Source organism: Geotrypetes seraphini, chromosome 7 (assembly GCF_902459505.1).
Source record: "Geotrypetes seraphini chromosome 7, aGeoSer1.1, whole genome shotgun sequence".
Taxonomy (NCBI): Eukaryota; Metazoa; Chordata; class Amphibia; order Gymnophiona; family Dermophiidae; genus Geotrypetes; species Geotrypetes seraphini.
In genome coordinates this window covers 20,433,979-20,448,227 of record NC_047090.1, presented here as the reverse complement: position 1 = coordinate 20,448,227, position 14,249 = coordinate 20,433,979, and the positions used below count along the sequence as shown (strand labels likewise).

Below are 14,249 nucleotides of genomic sequence, written 5' to 3'. Positions count from 1 at the left end.
ACTTGGAGCTGTGGGACGATGTGGCAATGCCATTAAACTAAACTAAACCTTGGGTTTATATACTGCACCATCTCCATGAATGCGGAGCTCGGCACGGTTTACAGGAAGAAAGATGAGAGAGGAACTACAGTGGAGAGATTAAAGAGTTAGGTGTAAAGGGGGAAGGTGAGAGGCCTAAGAGGGGGGAAGTGTTACAGTTTTGAGAATAACCAGGTTTTTAGGTGTTTGCGGAAGAGTTGGAGGGAGCTTGAGGTTCGGAGAGAGGCGGTGAGGTTATTCCAGATCTCAGTGATTCTAAAGGGGAGGGATGACCCAAGTTTGCCTACATGGGAAATACCTTTTATGGAAGGGAAGGATAGTTTAAAAATTTTGGAGGATCTGGAGGAAGTAGGGGTTGGGGAGTTCCAGGATAGAGGGATAACGGCAGGAAGGATGCCATGTAGGATCTTGTAGGCCAGACACGCACATTTGAAGTGGATCCTGGGGATTACTGGGAGCCAATGGAGCTTAGACAGGAGTGGTGAGACGTGATCAAATTTGCTTTTCGCAAAAACAAGCTTAGCTGCGGCGTTCTGAATCCGCTGAAGTCTGTGGAGGCTTTTCTTGGTTAGGCTGAGGTAGATAGAATTGCAATAATCCAATCTGGAGAGGATGATGGATTGTACTAGGACTGCGAAGTGTTTTTGGTGAAAATAGGGTCTGACTTTCCTTAGCATGTGAAGGCTGAAGAAGCATTTCTTCACCAGGGATTGGAGATGTTCGTTGAAGGATATTAACCCCTAAGCCTATATTTGGGTACATGGAGTAGCATCTACTACTTTTAAAACTGAGCGGGGAACCAGGTATGGATACTCTTTATCACCACTTTTATTTGTACATATTTTAGATCCCTTAATCAGAGAGATTGTAAGCAATTCCAATATGCAAAGAGAATGGGTGGCAGGTATAGAATTTAACATTTCTGCTTTTGCAAATGACTTTTGGTCCACTTAAGTCATCTCCGAAAATCACTACCAACACTTCTAGAGAGCATTCTGGAATATGTGGATTTTTCAGGCTTCAAACTGAACATTGTATAGAATTGGAAGCCTATTTTTTTTGTTTTCTATCCTGTTCTCCCTGCAAGTGGCGGGGCCGGCAGGATATTTATTATCTTTATTATGTTATTTCCCACGCCACACAAGAACTCTACTGTGCATGCTCAGGATCAGCCTTACATGGACGTCAATCGCAACAGCCAAAAGACTGCTGTATCCACGGTGTGAGCAGAAGGTCGAATTTCTTCCGAGGCCGTGCATGCATCTTCCCAATACTCACAATAGGTCTTGTATTGTATTTGCAAATATATATATATATATATATATATATATATATATATATTATATATATATATATATATATATTTATTTATTTATTTTAACAGAATTGGTTAGAAAGAGGAGGAGCGATTGTTCTGGAGAAAGGAGGAGTTTTTAACAAGAGACTCCAAACCTACAACTGTGTTTGTAAGAAAAATTAAATTTTATTACACAAAGACTCTCAAAAAAATATTCAATAAAATGCTTCTCATCAACTGTTTTTCTATTTTGTTTCCCAACAACTACTCAGGTAAGTATTTCTCTATTTCTTTACTTGTACTCTTTCAATGTATTTCCTTTTTTACACTTAATTTTTTGTTCTTTCCTTACAGGATTTCATTTTAACTTTCAGAAGGTAAGTATTCAATTTCTTATCGTGTCCCAAATAAAAATAATAATAGTGTGCACACTAGTAAAGTAAAAAGAACCTTTGTCTTCAGGCCCACTGCGCTAGAGCTCACCATCGACACTGGGAATGCTAGAATAATCTTTGGAACTTCCGATTAAAATCAGGAACTGGAACTAGAATCACTGGAACTTCCAATCAAAATCTGGAACTTGACTTTCTGTTAACAATTGCTTTGTTGTACCTACTGCCTAACTCAAAATAAGTCAATAAGGCAAAACCTTAACTTCCTCAGTGATGTATCCTTATGTTCTTCTTTGACTTTTTGTGTTTGCTAGCTGTTTCCAGAAAAATAAATTTAATTTAATTGATTCCTTAAATCAGGGCTGTCCAAGTCCGGTCCTCGAGATCTACTGGCAGGCCAGGTTTTCAGGATTTCTACAATGAACATGCTTGAGAGAGATTTGCATACCAAGAAGGCAGTGCATGCAAATCTCTCTCATGCATATTCACTGTGGATATCCTGAAAACCTGGCCTGCCAGTAAATCTCGAGGACCGGACTTGGGCAGTCCTGCCTTAACTTTTCCCAGTAACAAGTGTGCCACTCACTCTTTCTACTTGCATTCAGTCTCAAATTAATATAATCTGTGTCTTTAAGGGATCTTAAAAAAACCTGCTGCATTTAGAACTCTGCACAGCACTATTCAATGTTTTAGAATCTTCACCAGCAGAATTCTATTTTTTTCTGTGACTCATAAAAATCCCTTTTAAAAACCCAAATCAGAGGAATTCTTTCTAATCTCACCCATAAATACTCAAAAGTAATTATTTTCTCAAATTCCCTTTTAAAACCCAGCTAAAATAACTTTTCTTTAACTTAGTTATTTAAATTGTATTTCAATTAAATTGTATTTTAATTGATGGCCAAGTTAGTGGCACTGACCAGATAACTTTAAGATCACGTTCCTGAGCTGCTGGCGTTTTTGCTTCTTATCGATATGCTGCACAAACGGAAAGTGACTTGACTCCCTTACAATCATTTCGACAGCATCCGATAGAGCATTTTTTGCCCGCGATCTGCTCTCAAACGGGCAACGGAAGCCTCGCAGTGAGAGATGGTGAAAAAGATCCAATTGCACAGGGGCATGAGATCTTGCTGTTGCCCCCATCTTCAGTAGCACCTCCCTACCTGGCTGAAGTTGTCGCTGTGAAGGCAGGAACTCAGGCTGCTGGAGGTGGCTACTAAACCTGCTGAGGAGACAATAATGGCAGATGAGCTTCCACCAATGGAGACTAGCATGGGGGAATTGATTCAATTCAATACAAGCAGCTATATGGAGCCAAACTGTGCCAAAAATTTTCATTCGCGATTTTTTTTTTTTTGCCTACTTTGCTGACCTGTAGAAATGGAAGCACGTTCGCAAAAGATTTCAACCTTGGCACAGAAACATGCCCCAAGGTGTTGTACCAAACTGCAAAATTTCAGATTCCTAGGTAGTTTCCTTCTGCCGCAGTGTTTAAGCAAAGTTGGCGTTTTAGGCCACATGAGGCATGGGAGTGGATCGATTGCTTTTGTTCAACCACCCCTAACTCCCGACCAAATTGAGATAGATCCAAAAAAATTTTGCAGAGTTTCATTTGAGACCCTAGACAACACCTCTGTAAAATTTGGTTGAATTTCAAAGGGCTCAAGCCTGGGCGGTTTTCAGTATTGGTCCACTTGACATGGAATGACCCATTTGCAAGTCACCTGAATTTAGGTAATTAATCAGCTTTTCACCTGCTTGCTTCCCTGTCTCATGCTAAAAATAATGGATGGAAGCAGCCAATAAAAATGCTCCATTTTCCCGCTTTGCTTCAAAACTGCTCTCATTCACTTTTATAGATTTCATGCATGTGCCTAACTGGCACTCTCCTATGTGTTCCAGGGTCAATACACACTTTTGCTGCACATGCAGTACAAATAAGGGGCTTTTCCATTATACTGGGCTGTGCCCAGCCTTCTGGCGCACTCCCAACGCCTGCCAGACACCTCCCTATACTACTGCACCAAACGCGGCTATCAAAAGTATTTCGGACCCAGCGACCACCATGCTAGGGTCGGTTACCTTTCCAGCGCTATTCCGATCTTTCCCTGGCCTTTTAGTCCTTCTCTGGGCCTTGGTGAGTATTTGGCGCATTCCCGCGCCTGAGGCTTGCGGTCTAGTCTGGGGCACCTTATGTGGATGTGTGGCTGTCCGCGCATGCGCCAACGCTTCTCTTTGCGTTCCCAGGTGGCCGGCAATCAGCTGATTGCCACAGCACAGGGAACTTGACTGCCGCTTCTTCGGCCCTGCTTGTAAGGGCTCACAATGCCTTCTTCCAGCCTGGGCTGCCTGCAAAAACATGCGGCAGAGCCGCGATCACTCTCCATGCATCTGGGATCGCAGCAGGAATGGCGAAACAAACAGCTGCCAACCTCCAGGTGAGGAAAATAAATAATTTTTTTTAAAAAATTTCCAGTTTTAAAAAATGCCTAAATTTTTAAACTGGTTACATCCCCAACAAGCTCAGAACGGGTTACAGGTTAAATAATATATATAAATAATATAAAGTCAACATGGGTTACAGGTACACATACACAGAAGAAAACCACGTTTAACAGCTCAGAGTAGAATTTGAAAGGGTCAACCTGAATTGGGATTGCTTTTCCTATATATAGATAGAAAAGGGCTGTGATCAGAACTTTTTTCTGCATGTTGGCATTACATTTTTTTCCTGTTGGGCTTTATTTTGACTCAGATGCAATGCTGGTCTCTGGTGGGGAGCTGTAGAATGACGCATCTGAAGTAGAATTAAGCCGGGGGAGGAGGGTCTGTGAACGCAGCTGTGCTTGACTGTCCCATTTGTGAGGCTGGGACGAAATGTAGCGTGCTGGGAGAGAGGCCTAGACCTCAGAAGACGCATGCCTGGATCTAGTGGCTCTGCAGAAGAGGGATCTGCGGGGACCCTGACCCCCTCCCCCTTCCCGTGTCCCACCTTTCCAGTGTATCGCTCAGCTCTTGACAGGTCCGGCCCCATACACTTTCCACTCTCCAGACTTCAGCCACTTATAGCCTAAGACAGGGGTGCCCACACTTTTTTAGCTTGCAAGCTACTTTTAAAATGACCAAGTCAAAATGATCTACCAATAATACAATTTTTAAACACACAAAGCACACTGTACGCAGAGAAAATGTTAATAATCATTTATATTTGGATTTCTTTTTCAAAGAGGTCAAGGCAAATGACTTTAAAATATGCAATGTCACCTCAGTAACAACTATACAAAAATAGACAAATATATCCCCTCCCTCTTTACTAAATTGCGATTGCGGTTTTTTGCGCAGGGAGCTGCGCTGAAAGCCCCGCGCTGCTCTCGACGCTTTTAGGCTCCTTGCGCTAAAATTAGCTACTGCGGTTTAGTAACAAGGGGGCCATAGTGCAAAATATAGACAGCAGATATAAATTCTCAAAATGAACACATTTTGATCACTAAATTGAAAATAAAATCATTTTTCCTACCTTTGTTGTCTGGTGATTTCATGAGTCTCTGGTTACACTTTCTTCTTCTGACTGCATCCAATATTTCTTCCCTTCATTCTGCCTCCTGCATGCTTCATCTCCTCCAGACCTCATTCCATTCACCAACCATCATCTCTGTCCTTCCATGAGTCCAACTTTTTCTTCCTCTCTCCCTGCCCCCTCCCCTTTCTTTCTTTCTGCCTCCCTGCCCCCCTTTCTTACTTTATTTCTTTCTTTCTTTCTGTCTCCCTGCCTCCTATCTTACTTTATTTCTTTCTGTCTCTCTGCCTCCCTGTCTTTCTTCCCAAGCCACCGCCGGGGCTGTCGTCCGGGAACAGGCCCCTAAGCCACTGCCGATGTCTTGGAACAGGCACCCAAGCCACCACCGCTGATACCGTTGAGTTTTCCCTGTTTTCCGACGCTGCAACAGGTCATCAGCTTTCTCCCCGACGTCAATTCTGACATTGGAGAGGAAGTTCTGAGCCAGCCAGGCAGCGATTGGCTGGCCAGAACTTCCTCTCTGATGTCAGAATTGACATTGGGTGGGGGGGAGGGAGGCTGGCATGCCCAGCTCTTCTGTAGTCGCTGCTGGCCTGTTGTGGTGTCGGGGAACAGGGAGAAAGCAAAGGCAAGGCGAGTCGATCACGGAGCCCAGGATGGGCTCCGCAATCGACTCACGTTGCTTTTGTGATCTACTGGTCGATCACGATCGACCTTTTGGGCACCCCTGGCCTAAGAGATTTACATTTAGGTACTCAAGCATTTTTTCCTATCTATCCCAGTGGACTCACACACTATCTAATGTACCTGGAGCAATGAGGGATTAAGTGACTTGCCCAGGGACAACAGCAGCAGCATGGGATCTGAACCTACAACCTTAGGGTGCTGAGAATAAAGCTCTAACCACCGAACCACACACTGCGCCTAATCACTCTTGCATCCTGAGAGGTACATTTCTCCTTACCCTGGGCCTTGGAATCCTTTACTTATTTGGGAATCCAACTTCCCTCAGACCCGAGACATTTATATAAAAGTAACATTACCCATTTGTTCCACTCTATTAAACAGTTGGCAATTTGGAGCTCATTGCTACTCTCTTTGAGCAGCAGAATAAGCTTATTTCATAGAACCTTGTTTTCTAGATGGCTATATGTTTTGCAACACGTTCCCATGTGGATTCAGAGTACAAATATTTGGAAACTAAATTCAGCCTTAAATATTTTTTTGGAAGTGGCAAAAAAAAAAAAAAAAAAGGAAATTGATGATAAAAGGGAACTGGACAATGGGTGGGATGGGTATTCCCAATATGCAATTATATTCCTTTCTCTCCTCTCTTCTACCTTCCAAAGTATTTAGATCAATGCTGTCTTGTTAAAATGTTTATTTTATTTTTATTTTTCCTCTAACTCTACTTTTCACTTCTCTATTACCCTCCAGGTACTTTAGTTAGATTGTGAGCCTTCGGGACAGTAAGGGAATTTTTCAAGTACCTTTCTTATTTCTAATCTTAATGTATATTTTCTGTAAACCGCTTAGAACCTAACGGATGTAGCGGTATAAAAGAAATAAATTACATTACATTACATATTTAGCTTGCCTTTTACAGCTTATTAGGGAATGAATATCAGAACTTCATGATTACACTCCTTGGGAAATGGAAATGAAATTTTTTATTTTTACTTCCATCTCTTCCATTATATTTTGGGAACCCCACTGGATAAGATTCCTTAGATGTTAGGTGTCATATTACTAGAAATTTAGATTTCTCTCTGGTTGGTTTTTGGTTGGTAGGCATAGCATTGGATTTTACATTTGGCATCCCTGGTCCAGCAAAGTGGAACAGTGCAAACCTTTGCTAATCTCTTATAACATGAAGGAGTATCGGGGTGTGATATTTTTTGCATATATGCAAGTTTGTCACTATATAGAGCTCCTGCAATGCGAAAATCTATGGAAGTTTTTTACTCAAGATAAAGATCACTTACCATATATACTCAAATATAAACTGATCTGAATATAAACAGAGGCATCCTTTTTCTCCCCCACAAGGGAGGAAAAAAGGTTAACTCGAATATAAACTGAGGTTAAAAATTTGGGTTATCATGGTGAGCCAATCTATAAAGACTGCTCACCCTCCCCACCATTAGCCATCTCATAAAACAAAGATCTATGATGCATATATCCCAAAGCTAACATACTCACAACCAGGCCCCTACATAGGAAAACGCAACTACAATCAACCACAAACTTAAATAAAAGTAGACAAAAATCAAACAAACCTCAAGAAGCCATATACAGTTCAAGAGTTAAACAGTTACATGAACAAGATTAATGAATGGATGCAAAGTAAGGGGTTCATCTTGAATATAGGAAAAACAGAAATAATGATTGTTGGAGATGAGGATGAACATCTGTGGCTTAGAGAGATTTATCTGTATGAACACCTGATCATGATATGAAGAGATTAGGGTGTTTGCAGCTCGCGTATTTTGCTATGCGGAAATTCTCTCATTTGAAGAATGTGTTAACAAATTGAGATTTCAGACAAGTACTACAAACGATGGTATTATCAATGTTGGATTATTGTAATGGTATCTATTTAGGTATACCCTCTGTTCGTATCAAGGCATTACAAACTGTTCAGAACTCAAGTGGCTCGGATGCTGATGGGAGTGTCTCGCTATGAACACATCTCTCCTATCTTAAAAAAATTACATTGGTTACCAATTTAATTTCATATTCAATTTAAAATTTTGAAGGTTGGCTAACAGGGTATCTATGATATCTTGCCGGACTATTTGGCGAAGTGTCTGTTATTGTACAGACTATTAAGATCTGAGAACAGTTTTCTCCTTAATATGGGCATAAGAGATACAGCACGAACGAAAAAATCTTGTTTCCCCATTGCTGGACCTGCCTTATGGAACACTTTTGAGAGGCACTCAGATTCTGTGGAAATTTGTTACACTTTAGAAAACTGCTGAAGACCTATTTTTTTGCACAAGCATTTCTTTTGCTAGTTGCACTTAATTTCAGTTATGACAATGTTATCTTTTTCTGAGTATGTTAAGATGCCTACATTATGACAATTGTCTGTTATGTGGGTTTTTACGATATGTATGTGTTGAAGGCTGTGTATGTTAATTGTAAGCCGCTTTGGTTTAAAGCGGATTATAAATGTTTTAAATAAACACCAAAGAAAGAAACACTTTGGAATATAAAAAGAAAGTAGTGCAAATTTACAGTAAAACTGCATTTTCTGTTCATGAAATTAAAAATAAAATTATTTTTTTCTACCTTTGTTGTCTGGCCATTTTATTAATGTTTATCTCAGTTTCTGCTTTCTTCTGTCTTTTCTTAATTTTCTTTCCAGGGTCTGCAGTCTCGGCCTCTTCTCTCATTCCTGTCTTCACTTCCTCTCCTACATCCATCTGACTAACCTTTTCCTTTCAGTTTTCCTCCATTTATTTTTCTGCATCTGCTTACAGCTTTCCATCTCCCTCATCCTAACTTTTGCTAACTCTCCCCTCTCTCCAGCATCTTTTCTCTCTCTCTCTCTTTCCGTGGTTAACCATGGAGACAGGGATAAATTCTGTCACTGTGTCATTCTCTACTTTAGTCATGCAATATTCTGAAACTGGGTTTCAAATCCAGCCTACTTCTAAACTAGTTGTTTGCATGTAGATATTTACAGTGTAGGAATCTAATACCAAATGAAATGTCAGAAGAGATGGCAGCAAAGTGCTTTATATTTGCTACAAAAATTCATGCAAAACCCTTTTAACTAACAGCCATCCATTTCTGGAGGTTTATAAGCAGCAAAAGCCAAAGGAGCTGAACAACAGGGCTGCTGAGCCACTGTGTGTTTTTGCTTGCTGAAAGCTGCCAGTTTAACTGGGAACAAAAAAAGCTTCATGCCGAACATCCCACCCCGCCCCCTCTCCGGCTGCTCTCCATTAACCTCCCTGGATGCTTCATTCGCTTCCCAGGGGATTACAGAACAGAATGCCACAAAGCAGCTACCATGTTTGAAAAAAATAGTACCCAGTAGAAAAGAAAAGTCCTAAACACAAAACACCAAAACACAAACATTCCCTAAACCTGCAGGAAATTCTGTTGTGACAATGCAATTTCTTTATAATTCAGCCCACTAGCTAGTTTCTTCAAAAACACAAACCTAACACTTTGTTAGACTAGCCTCCTGTGTCATTTTTAGATTTGCTGTTTTTGTTTTTGCCTTGACGTACTTTCATATTACAAACAAATGACAAGTTTAAGTAGTACAATATGTGCATGTTCACTTGTTTAAAGGACCACACTTCTGCTATTTCTGTGACATTTATAGTTTTGCATGCATTAGATTAACGCTCATCTCGAGTCCTTAGAGTGCCAGCACAAAAGTATCCCAGTTCATTTATCTATGAATGGCTTTCAAAAACTCTGAACACTAGCCATAAGAGTGAGATCAAAATAAAACAGGATATCTGAGCTTTCTATTACAGAAATCTTATGTAAATTCTTTAAAAAAACAAAAAAACACAAATTAACCAATTATTTTAAACAGAGTAAGGAAAAAATAGATGATTAAGGTTTAAAATTATTTCATCGATATATCGGCTAAGGCTTTTGAAGAATTTATAGGAGATGTACAACATGGATTACTACTGAAGCACACATTCTACTCAGAGACCCTTACATGTACAAGGCCCTAAAAGAGGGTACTTAATTCACAATCCATACAACCAAAAATATGATTGATTTTCAAAATATGTTTGCATATATTTGTGCTAAGAAATAAAGATTAGGTTCTTACCCGGATAATAATCTTTCCTGTAAAAGGATGTAAAGATACTGAATAGCTGGGTAGTCACCCTCAAACCGTGTGTTTTTGCAGAAGGCATCAATCATTTCCTTTGGCTCTGCCTTCTTCCCTAGTGGGCTTTGCTGTAATCCCTCAGTTCCTACAAAAGCAACTGAATAGTACTAGATAACCAAAATATACAGAAAGGAGGGGAAAATGGGGAAACTCCCCAAATTTCAACTATTGTTCTGTTCTGTCAACAGGCACAATCACATGAATTTAAACATTCAAACTTAAAACAAGGTGGACCAAACAAGCCATCTACCTGAGTACAATCTGCACTAACAGTTAAGGATTTGTTACCCATACTTGTTAGGCTCCTGAACTGAAGAAGTCTCCTTGCTCTACAACACTGTTTGATAGGGAAATGAAAACATCCGTAAAACCATACCTGACTGAGGCAGACAGTCAACTCTTCTTGAATACCCCAAGCAGGTGAAGTAAACCAACAGAATCTCTACACCAGTCTACAGGGACAAGGTTCTAGAGGTAAGAACCTAATCTTTCTTTCCAGTGCAACTGGTGTAGAAGTCCTAAACAGCTAGGACATACCTAACCAGTTCTTAGTCTGGGCTGGGGTGGGACACCCGAGTCTGATGCCCAGCACTGAGGCCCCAAAAACTGTGTCCAGGTGAGCTGCCACATCCACCCTGTAAAACTACAAGAAAGGAAGAAAAGTAGACCATCTTGCCACCCTACAAATTTCCTCGGGCGGGATCACCCGAGATTCTATCCAGGAAGCTGCCACACTCCTAGTGAAGTGCACCTTTAGCAATATCAGGAATGGCTTTCCACTCCCGACGTATGCTGATGATATAGTCATGCAAATTCATCTGGAGATGGAAGCCTTAAAAACCGGCCTTCCCAGCCAGCTCAGATTCATCAAGACAGATGATTGGTTAGCCAGAACTTGGTCACTTTGAGATACTGTAGAAGGACTGCAAGATCTTATCCTTTTTCTTGGATCCTGTCAACCTGAATACGGACAGATGAACTTCCTGATTTATGTAGAAGGGTGAAACGACCTTAGGCAAAAAGGACGGTACTGCGCATATTGATACCCTCACTTCACTAAACCTGAGTAATGGCTCTCTACAGGACAAGGCCTGTAGCTCCGAGACTCTTCTCGCTGACACGATCGCCACTAGAAACACCATATTCACGTTAAGTTCTATGAGTGCACTCTCTGCATGGGCTCATATGGAGCTTGAGATAAGGCCCTCAGAATCAGGTTAAAATTTCATGTCTGAAAAGACAGTCTCACTGGTGGACGTAGCTGCAACGCTCCTTTGACAAACCTGGAAATATATGGGTGTGTTGCTAGGAAAACTTTATCCAACTGTGCCCTAAAGCATGGCTGAGTTGTTTTGCAGTGCTATAGATTTGGAGCAACGGCATGAACATTTTACTTTAGTCCACTTGTTATTTTAAAGACCATTTGATACCCAAAGACTCCTAAGACTCCTGATGCAGGCCGGATGGCCGAAACATGATCATGTCGAGTCGTTAAGTTGCTTTGGATGTTTGAATTGGTTTGGATGAATAAAGATCATTGGATTTATCAGATGAGTTGAAAGACACTTTTTTGTGCACCATTCTGATTTGACATTTCCACTTTGCTCTTGCTTATTTGATTTTGTGGAATTGGTTCCCCTGTTTTATTGTGTCTCAAATTAGGTCCAACACCCACTGGTACAAGCAAATCTCTGCCCATGCCTCGTGAAACTCCCGATAACCGTCACTCCAGATAGGGGGGAGTCTATCGACCTGGCATCATTGCTGTTTCTTGGAGGCTGTTGAAGGATGTAAGCTGGGGGATGGAGGGCGACTGGAACCGCCAAACCTCTGCCTGGACCCCTGATATGCTCTTTGTCCTGAGAACTCTCTTGAGTATTGGCAAAACCACCAAGAGCCCTGAGAACTATCCAGACCCTCTGATGGTCATGGGGCAAGGCCTTAGGATGACATTCCTATACACTGGCCACCAGATCGTCCAAACCCTCGCCAAAGAGCATTTGTCCCTTGAAAGGTAACCTATTCAATGTGGCTTTAGAGGAGGAATCACTCGCCCATTGCCTGATACAGAGCCTTCTAAAGGCAGAAATGGAATTTGTTGACATCTTGCTCATGATCCTAAAAATGTCCTACAGCACCTCTGCAGCATAATGAACCCCTGCTAACACCAAGTGAAGGACAGTGTCTCCCTCCAGCAGAGGAGAGCGATGTAATCTAGTATGACAAGCTTGAGCAACAAAGGATGTTGTTGCCGCTGTTTTCAGTCCCAATGCTAAGGCCTCAAATTTCCTTTGGAGGACAGAATCTAACCTGTGATCTTGCACAGGTTAACAACTACTCCCCATCACTGGGGAGGGAAGTCTGCTTAGTAATTTGTGGTACCAAGGAGTCCACCTTAGGAGTAACAAACAGCTGCTGAATCCGCCGCCATTGGGTACAGCTTTGACATGGCTTTATCCACCCTCAATGGCCCCATTGCTCCATCAGAACACTGTAACTTCTGGATGCAAAGGAACACATGTGGACTACGCCTTGGACCCACTCATCACGGAAGTCTGTGCAGCTGAAATCTGAGATGATTCTAATTTCAACTCCTGTAACAACTCAGCGACAATATCTAACAGACTCGCAGGCTTGAAAAGCCTACGCACTGTCGGGTCATCTCCTTGGTCCAGTACCACCACAGCCTACTGACCACTAGACTCCGTCTGGGCATCTGAACCTCTGAAAATGGAAGTTCGCTCTGGGAGCAGAGAGGTACTGAGTCTAAGTTCCCTTTGGCACAGTCTTGCTCAGACTGGACTTTCTGGTCTGCGATAGAACTCTGTCTTGCAGACTCTGCACTCCTGGAAGCCTCTCCCCTCCCCCCTATGGCACAGAACCAGCAGACTGCTTTTTATAAGTCAAATATGCATCATAGAGCAGACTGACAAAACCTGGTGTAAAACTCTGGACAGGAGGGCAAGATTCCTGTGTGTGGTCCGTCTGTCTCCCTGAGGGTCTAATGTCCTCTGTGTGGTGCTTTTTTGCCACAGACACAACTCAGCCCTTCTGGCTTCTGGAAAAGCTCTAGCGCACTTCCCCTCCCTTACCCTCCTCCCGAGTGACTGGGCTGTAATCCTAACACCCTAAAGGATCAGAGGAGACTGAGCTTGCAGCCCCCACCCTCCATCACGTGCACTGTGGCACTGGAACAAGGACGATCTTCAGCTGAACATCCAGCACAAATCTGGCATGAATCCAGTATATCAGAGCTTGAAGAGTCCATCTATGGCAGCGTCTCAAATTTATAGCCTGCAGTCCAATGGCAGCCCCCCAGGTACTATTTTGCGGCCTGCGTTCTGGCCGGCTCCCTTGCTGAAGTCATTCTTCAGTTCAAAGTCGCAGGCGACTCCTCGCGCCTGAGTCGGAAGCCTCTCTGAAGGCCGGCTCCCTTGCCGAAGTCATTTTTCAGTTCAAAACTGCCGTGGCTTCTCGCATCTGCATCAGAAAAGGAGCCATGACGGCGGTGGCTTGAACTGAAAAATGACTTCGGCAAGGGAGGCGGCCATAAACGAGGAAGAGAAATGCTGCTGCCGCTGCTGCACAGGGAAGGGGAGAAGAGAAGGGGGAAGAGAAATGCTGCTGCTGCACCCAATTGGGGAGAGAAAGGGAAGGAGGGAGCAGGAAGACAAGGGAAAGGAGAGGAACGAGAGATGCCAAGTCCATGGGAGGAAGGGAAAGGAAAGAAGGAGATACCAGACCAAGGAGGGGGAGGGAGAGATGCCAGGGCATGGGGGAGGGAAGGAGACAGATGCCAGACCAGGGGAAAGGAAGGAAGGAAGGAGAGAGAGAAAGGAAGGAGATGTCAGGCCATGGAAATAGATAGGGAAGGAGAGAGAGATAGGAAGGGAAGGTAAGACATGGAAAAGTAGATTTTGAGAAGAAAGCAGAAAAATGGAAAAATTGAATGTTAATGCCAAAGATGGATGGCAAGCAGAAAGTGAAGATGGAGAGAAAACAGTCAATGGACAAGAAGGCCCTGGAAACATAATTAAAAGCATAGAAAAATAAAGTCACCAGACAATTAAGGTAGGGAAAATTATTTTATTTTCAATATAGTGATTGAAATGTGTCAGTTTTGAG

The 14,249-nt window shown here is 42.3% G+C and overlaps 1 protein-coding gene across 2 annotated transcripts in view; it reads right to left on the bottom strand.

Annotated features, from left to right (window-relative positions):
- The window catches only part of LRP6 (LDL receptor related protein 6), a 244,652-nt gene that overhangs the window by 114,047 nt on the left and 116,356 nt on the right, over positions 1-14,249 (bottom strand). The window lies entirely within an intron of this gene.